Below are 8,798 nucleotides of genomic sequence, written 5' to 3' on the forward strand. Positions count from 1 at the left end.
GTAGTTATGGATCTATGTCTGCAAATTCATAGAAAACTTTCTGGAAGGATTCAAACAACAGAGATGTCCCCTCAACAGAAAGGTCTTCAGGAAATGTTGGTCAAATAGGATCTTTCTAAATGTAAGATCTTTATATTTCTAAGGAGAATGTTTTCAAGAATTACTTGTGCAATGAAAATCAATTGCATAAAAAAGAGCACACACACAGAGCACTACACATACACACACTTCTAGCATCTGGTAAGAAGTGAACCAGATAGACTATAAGGGGGAAAAAGACAGGTTCACATTTCCACTCAGCACTAAGTATGAGAACACATCAAAGAAACACATAAAATTTCTGGAGAAATTCTGCAATCACTCTGTACAAACTATATGAAAATGACATATCTTCTGGATGAAATGGTTCAAAAGCATCTCAGTTAATCCAATAATAAACCATGTTAAATGATTCAGAATAAAAAAAAATTCGAGTTGAAAGGGACGGAAGTGAGTATCAGAATCATTTGCATGTAGAATCAGGTCTAAATGGTTGTAGGAAATGTGGATGCCAAGCAAAATGAAAACATCTTTAATTGAAAGTATATATAATATAAAAAGAATTAATTATTAATATTCTGGTTCTGAAATTCCCCAGTAACCACAAAAAACAGGAAGTGAATAGAAAGCTAAAAGCATGGCATGCAGCAAATGGCACTAATTTCCTCATCTGCAGAGCAGGCAATCCACCGTTTATGCTTCATCTGGGCAAGTTACTTCAACTTTCTGTGTGTGTTTCTTACAGTGAAAACTAAATGACTAAATACACATACATTGTTTAGCACAATGGATGGCATCTATTAAGAGATCAACAGACAGCTATAATCATAATACCATAATTATCATTATTATGTTGACTTTGATACTTGTAAAAATACAGGAGTATGTCCAGCTACTCAATTTTCAGAAAAATTAAAAACCAGATGCAAACGTACCAATTCTCAAGAGAAAACAAACCCAAAGAAAATACAACATAAAGATGAATGACAGAAAACCAAAAAAAAAAAAAAAGAAATAGTAAGAAACATAAAATAAAAGGCAAAAAGATGAAAAACGAACATGTGTCAATAAAGTGCTCTCAGCTACACACATTGAAATTCTGATGTAAACTGGCTTGAAGCACAAAAACAAAAAAGATCTGCCTAATTTTATGTGACAGGAATGCAAGACATAGGACAGCCACAGGGCCACTGAGTCATCAGAAGTTCGGGATTGTCTTTAGGAACCCAGGTTCTTCTCATCTCTTTATCTTGCAATTCCTGTGAGGGCTCCATTGTCAAGCAGACGGCAAGATGACAGCCCATGCCCTATGGCAGCTCCACGTGCAGCGCCCAGACGTGATGAAGGCTCACGGAAGACAAGAGATTTTCCTTTGCTGTGGCTTCCTTAGAGACAAAGACATTTTCTCCAGAAAAGCCTTCAAACTCATTTCCATTTCCGAGTCTTGGCCAGAACTGAGTTACCCACCGATTCCTGAGCCAATCACTGGCACGTGGTGGTTACATTTACACCAGTCAAGCCCATCTCAGAGTTGGGGGTGGAGTCAGGTTCTCCCCAAACTGGGGGTGATTTCCTGGAAAGATCCGGTGTCTATTAGGACAAAGCAAGAGAGAAGAGACGCTGAGCAGAGGACAGCAATGTCCACTATATGTATCAGTTTGGGAAAAAAGCTATCAATCTAATTAACTCCCTCATTAATAGACAAAGGCTTTTTATGTTTTCTCAAAGTACACAAGATACAACTCAGACAAGGTCAGAAATAAAGGTTAAAAGCTTAGCCAAGATATATGTACACAAAAAGGAAACAGGGATAGAAATTGCAAACAAAGCATTAAATAGGCCAAGAGGGGCATTTTAAATTGATTGTAGGTGTTTACGATTAGGATACAAAAAATGTGTATCTTCATCGCATATCATAAAACATAAAGCAAGGGCCTCCCCGGTGGTCCAGTGATTAAGAATCTGCTTTCCAATGCAGGGGATGCAGATTCCATCCATGGCCAGGGAACTAAGATCTCACATGCTTCAGGGCAACTAAGCCGACAGGCTGCAAATACCGATCCCAGCTGCCTCCATCAGAGAGCCCCCAGGTACTGAGCTCGCACGTTGCAACTACCGAGGAGCCTTGTACCCAAAACTAGAGAGAAGTCCATGTGCCACAAGAAAAGATCCCACATGCTGCATGCAACCAAGACCCGACTCAGCCAAAAATGAACAAAAACATAAAGTTTTTTTAAATGTAAAGCAGAATCTCTGAAAATGAGAACAGTGAGAGCCACACAGTAATCACAGAAAAGTTGGACACATTCCTACCAGGTTTTGGCTGATCATGTTGCCAGCAAAGAGTGGAAGGTTCCAAATAATATAATTAATAATGTTTATTTAATACATTTCTAATTTAAATGTCTCCTAACTGCTCTAGTCTGGGCTTAAAAGAAAATTCAGTTGATAGCGCCAGTTAGGATCACTGTAGGCACCCATCTGCCCAGGCAGCCAGTAACACCTTGATGTGCCTCTCTGCTGTTCCTCACAGTCCCTCAGGGCTCCTTACCCCCAGGGCTGCCGCATCAACACATAAGACCAAGTCCTCAAGCACGTCTGCTCAGGCTGCCTCTTCCAGCTGTCCGGCCGCCATCTTTGTTGCACCTGGCTCAGTTACGCTGCCCATCCCCCCTTGCAGAGGCCTCATTTCCCTTTCCTTCTCTACAGAAGACTACAGGAGGCCTTTCTTAAAAAAAAAAAATTATTGTGAGTATGGTTGATTTATAATGTCTTGGTTTCAGACAAAGATAGCAAAGTGATTCAGTTATGCTGCTGATGCTGCTAAGTATCTTCGGTCGTGTCCGACTCTGTGCAACCCATAGACGGCAGCCCACCAGGCTCCCCCGTCCCTGGGATTCTCCAGGCAAGAATACTGGAGTGGGTTGACATTTCCTTCTCCAACGCATGCATGCATGCTAAGTCTCTTCAGTCGTGTCCGATTCTGTGCGACCCTATGGACAGTAGCCCACCAGGCTCCACGGGTTTATCCAGGCAAGAATACTGGAGTGGGTTGCCATTTCCTTCTCCTATTCGGTTATACATATACATAAAGCTACTCTTTTTAAGATTCTTTTCCCATATAGGCTATTATAGTGTACTGAGTAGAGTTCTCCATGCATGTGTTTTGTCTTATGGCCAAGAGCAGATTAAGGCCTTTACCGAGGCTTTATCTAGTGCTCTAAAAAAGAGATAGAGAGGACAGGTTATCCTTGCCAAAAGATGTGCTGACTACAGAGAGTAACACACAGGGTCCCCCCAGCTGCCCTCCCCCCTCCACTCTTGCCCTATCCCAGAGACTCACCTTCCTGTCCAGCTGTGTTCTAGTATATCTCTTTAGAAAGTTTGGAGTCCCCTGGCTTGACCCTTGTTCTGGGCACTAGCGACCAGGCGAAGGTCAGTCAGCTTCAATTGGAATCACTCCTTTCTCAACAGCTGGATGTGCTCTGGTCCCATCAGTGGTACCAAGCAATCATTTTACTTTTATGTGAAGTTTTCAAATTTTGCAGGACTAAATTTCATCTTGGGTATCCTATACAGACATGAAGCTAAATCTATACACTGTCAACAGAGAATACTGTATCTTTTCAAATATGCATGAAGCACTATGAAAATGCATGCTATATTAACCATGATAAAATCTGAATCAGATGCTAAGAGGTGACATTTTGCAATTGAATTACAAAGAGCAGAAACATACAAATACAACTACTTGGAAAATGAAAAAGCATTCCTAAATTACACTAGATCTAAAATTTTTAAATGACTATTTAGAAGATTGTAACAAATGGAAAATTATAAATAAAACCATTTGTGTCACAACCAACAAATTTTAGTGATAATTATGAGGACTATAAAATTAATTTTATTGAGTAAGATTTAAAATGAAATATGAAAATGAACAAAACATCCAATTTAGTTATCAGGTGAAAAATAAACCCAAAGGAAGCAGACATTTAGAAATTAATGAAAAAGGATGAATTAGAAATGAAAAAACTGATAAATTCTAGAAATAAGGCTTTGAAAGAAAAACCCAGATAGCTAATATTTTGGAAGTACATTCAAGTAAATAATAAAGAACACACACACACACACACACACAAAATGAGAAATGAGAAAGTAAATACACCCAGAAGTTTTTTTAAAATAGAAACAGCAATGATGAAATGGGGACAATTTTCTAGGAAAATGTAAGTGAATCAAAGAGAAAGACGACCTGAATGGATCAAAAATGATAAGAAAACAATCTCAAAATGTAACATTTATTATATCTCAAATGGAACAGGAAAATATGTGAGTTCTTTATAGCCCTCAAGGAACAGACAATTTCCATGCTATATAAACTATTTGAGTTTATTTTTAATGGAATATTTCTAGTTTATTCTCCATAACCCTGATGCCTAAACTTGATAGAGAAAACACACTTATATACCCACATATTCGCCATATACACACATCCCTACAAATGCTACTTACTGACAATACTAATCCAAAAATACCAAATAGAATATCAACACAAATCAAAAATGTAAGTATACTGAAAATACACATGATCAGGTAAATGCGACTTCTGACATTTAAGAATTGCTCTGAGCTTTTTAAAATCTGCTATTTCCATTTTTAAAGAAAAAAAATAATACTCCTTATATATATATAAGGGTACTAAGAATAAAGATTTTTCCCTTAAAAATGAATTCTGTCTTAAAATAGTAGTGGACAATGATGAAACACAGGGGGAGTCCACATTAGAGTAAGCAGCAGTTTTACGAAGGATACCAGATATGACTGTTTTTGCACAATACTTTGGAAGATGGAGCCAATGCAACAAAACAAGACAATCTGATGAATTCTTATATTTAAATAAAGAGGGCAAAAGGAAAACTTAAGAGAAGCAACCAAAATATTTATGAACAGATACAAAACACACACCCTCACATGCACGCACACACCCCACAGTGGCTTTTCACAAAAAAAAAAAAAAAAATCAACAAGTATATAATATCTAGCAATAAATGCAGGAAGTAGCATTTTAATGAAGAAAACTATTATGCTTTACTGAGAGCCATACAAGAGTCTTGAATAAATAAGAACAAATAGTATTTCTGAAAAGAAAGAAATATTTTGTTTGAAATAGTATTTTCAGCATATTATTTCCTCCAAAAATAACCCATTGGTTTCAGTTCTTTTTAACCAAATGCCAAAATTCCTTGAAAAAGGTAGTATAAAAATCCATCTCAAAGAATCAACAAAAAAACCCCATGAAAAGAAAGTAATGAATGGAAACTAACACCACCAGATAATAACATTTATATATTAATACTTTATATGATAAAACTCAGTAATTAAAGCAATGTGGTGCTGGATTCATTGCCAAATGAATCAAAGGCACAAAGAAGAAATTCCAGAAATAGCACGTACACATGTTTAGTCACTCAGTTGTGTCCAACTCTTTGTGACCCCATGGATTCCTGTAGCCCACAAGACTCCTCTGTCCATGGGATTATCCCAGCAAGAATACTGGCGTGGGTTGCCATTTCCTCCTCCAGGGGATCTTCACTATTGAAGGATAGAACCCACATCTCCTGTGGCTTCTGCATTGGCAGGCAGATTCTTTACCACTGAGCCACCTAGGAAGCTCAGAAATAGACTCTAATACAAATTAAAGTTCAGTATTCAACCAAGATCACACTCAGTATCAGGGAGAAAGAAGAGAATTTTCAATAAATGGCTCTTAGGCAACTAATTACATATATGAAAAGAAAATGTTAGATTTCTGTCCTGTACCATACCCCAGAGGCACTGACACTTTAATTATAAAATGAAGAGAAGGAAGTAAAAAGGAAGGGGGATAAAACAGAAGAAAATGTATATTTTTTTTAATTTACTCATTTTAATTGAAGGATAATTGCTTTACAATATTGGTTTGATTTCTGCCATACATCAACATGAATTAGCCAAAGGTATACATATACCTACTCCCACCTCCCACCTTTTCCCACCCCTCTAGGTTGTTACAGAACCCCAGTTTGAGTTCCCTGCATCATACAACAAACTATAAAACTCTCAGAAGAAAAACATAGGCAGAACACTGTATCACATGAATCATAGCAACATCCTCTATGACCCACCTCCTCGAATAATGGAAATAAAAACAAAAATAAGTAAGTGAGACCTAATTAAACTTAAAAGTTTTTGTACAGCAAAGGAAACTATAAACAAGGTGAAAAGACAACCCTCAGAATGGAAGAAAATAACAGCAAATGAAACAACTGACAAAGGTTTAATTTCTAAAATATACAAGTAGCTCATAGAACTCAGTGCCAGAAAAACAAACCCAATCAAAAATTGAGCCAAAGAACCTAAACAAATGTTTGTCGAAAGAAGACATACACATGCGTAATAAACCCATGAAAAGATGCTCAACATTGCTCATTATGAGAGAAATGAAAATCAAAACTACAACAAAATATCCCCTCACACCAGTCAGAATGGCCATCATCAAAACCTCCACAAACAAGAAGTTCTGGAGAAGAGGGGCCCCCTCTTCCATTGCTGGTAAGGTAAGGTGAAGGTAAGGTAAGGTGAAGGTAAGGTAAGGTGAAGTCGCTCAGTCGTGTCCGACTCTTTGCGACCCTGTGGACTGTAACCTACTAGGCTTCTCCATCCATGGGATTCTCCAGGCAAGAACACTGGAGTGGATTGCCATTTCCTTCTCCAGGGGATCTTCCCAACCCAGGGATCGAACCCGGGTCTCCTGCATTGGAGGCAGATGCTTTAACCTCTGAGCCACCAGGGAAGGCCTTGTAAATTGATACAGTCACTATGGAAAACAGTATGGAGATTCCTTAAAAAAAGCTAGGGATAAAACCACCATATTAGCCAGCAATCCCACTTCTGGGCATATACCCTGAGGAAACTAAAACTGAAAAAGACATACATACCCCAATGTTCATTGCAACACCACTTACAATAGCTAGGACATGGAAATGACCTAGATGTCCTTCAACAGATAAGTGGATAAAGAAGCTGTGGTACACATATACAATGGAATACTACTCAGCCATAAAAAGGAATGCATTTGAGTCAGTTCTAATGAGATGGATCAACCCAGAGCCTATTATTCAGAGCAAAGTTAAGTCAGAAAGAGAAAAACAAATATCATATATTAATACATATATTTGAAATCCAGAAAGATGGTACTGATAAACCTATTTGCAGGGCAGCGATGGAGACACAGACATGGAGAACAGACTTTTGGACAAGGGCAGGGGGAGGAAGGAGAGGGTGAGGTGAATGGAGTAGCAGGGAAGCATGTACTCTATGTGTGTCATTTTAAAATATGGCCTAAACCTAAAAACAAAGAAAGACAACGTTAAAAGAAATACGAAAAAGTTTTAATATATAAGAATCACAAACCTTTTTTTTTGAGAGAGAGAAAGAAGGAATCACTAATTTTTAAGCAAAAGCATATATCTGGGGAAGGTATTTTACTGTGTATCAGAGTTCTTTAAAGAAATAAGATCAATAGAAAATGAGCAAAGAATATCAGCAGGTGATTTCAAAAGGGAAACAAAAAATAAGCAACAAGAAAAAATATTCATTAGTTTATGTAGACTAAAATACTGCTTTTCATTTTTTAAAATTCCATTCTGACAAGCTTACACTAGAAAACATATCTCTCCAAATATTATTAATGGGGGTCTAAATTGGTTCAGACTTTCCAGAGGATAATATACCAGTAAGTATCAAGAATTGATTTAAATTTTTTAAATTTACTTTTAACGATATTTCCTAAGGAAATAAGTTGAGACTTAATGCATGATATGTGTCTAAATGTGCCTACAAATGCTTTATTTTTAACTTAATAAATTAACAAAGAACAACCTTCATGCCTTCAAAATAGGGCTTTGTTAAAATGTTTACATTCCACAATTGCCAATTGTACTTATGTAATAGATTGAGTAAAAAACAGTCTGAGTAACTTTATCAGGTATTGAATAAACATGGACATAAATTTGTAAAACAAGGGTAGATGAGAGAGACAGAGAGAGGCAGAGAGAGAGACTAAACTTAACAAAGAGGTAGGAATATAGATGTGTTCTTATTACATCATGTTTTCTTCTTACATCTTCCCATTTGCTTTCTTTTTAATGTAATGAATAAGCATTGCTTTGAATGTCATAAAAAGGAGGTTGTTTTAAAAATAGTCATTGTTTGTAACAGAGCCCTTATTTCAGTTCAGTTCAGTTCAGTCGCTCAGTCGTGTCCGACACTTTGCGACCCCATGAATCGCAGCACGCCAGGCCTCCCTGTCCATCACCATCTCCTGGAATTCACTCAGACTCACGTCCATTGAGTCAGTGATGCCATCCAGCCATCTCATCCTCTGTCGTCCCCTTCTCCTCCTGCCCCCAATCCCTCTCAGCATCAGAGTCTTTTCCAATGAGTCAACTCTTCGCATGAGGTGGACAAAGTACTGGAGTTTCAGCTTTAGCATCATTCCTTCCAAAGAAATCCCAGGGCTCATCTCCTTCAGAATGGACTGGTTGGATCTCCTTGCAGTCCAAGGGACTCTCAAGAGTCTTCTCCAACACGTATTTGGACTATGTCAAATCTCCTTGAACTCTGTTTATGCTTTAAATGTTGTGCCCACAAATAAGCATCACGATCTTCATGCTCAAAAACACGTTGTTAAGCCCTTCTTTAATTCAGAGAAGCTA

The 8,798-nt window shown here is 37.7% G+C and overlaps 1 non-coding gene across 1 annotated transcript; it reads right to left on the reverse strand.

The window, feature by feature from the left end:
* Positions 1–6,802: 6,802 nt before the first annotated feature.
* On the reverse strand, positions 6,803–6,874 carry TRNAW-CCA (transfer RNA tryptophan (anticodon CCA)). Its single transcript has one exon. It is a non-coding gene; the product is annotated as a tRNA-Trp (tRNA).
* Positions 6,875–8,798: the final 1,924 nt, after the last annotated feature.

The sequence above is a fragment of the Ovis aries genome, chromosome 23, assembly GCF_016772045.2.
Source record: "Ovis aries strain OAR_USU_Benz2616 breed Rambouillet chromosome 23, ARS-UI_Ramb_v3.0, whole genome shotgun sequence".
In the NCBI taxonomy this organism is placed as follows: Eukaryota; Metazoa; Chordata; class Mammalia; order Artiodactyla; family Bovidae; genus Ovis; species Ovis aries.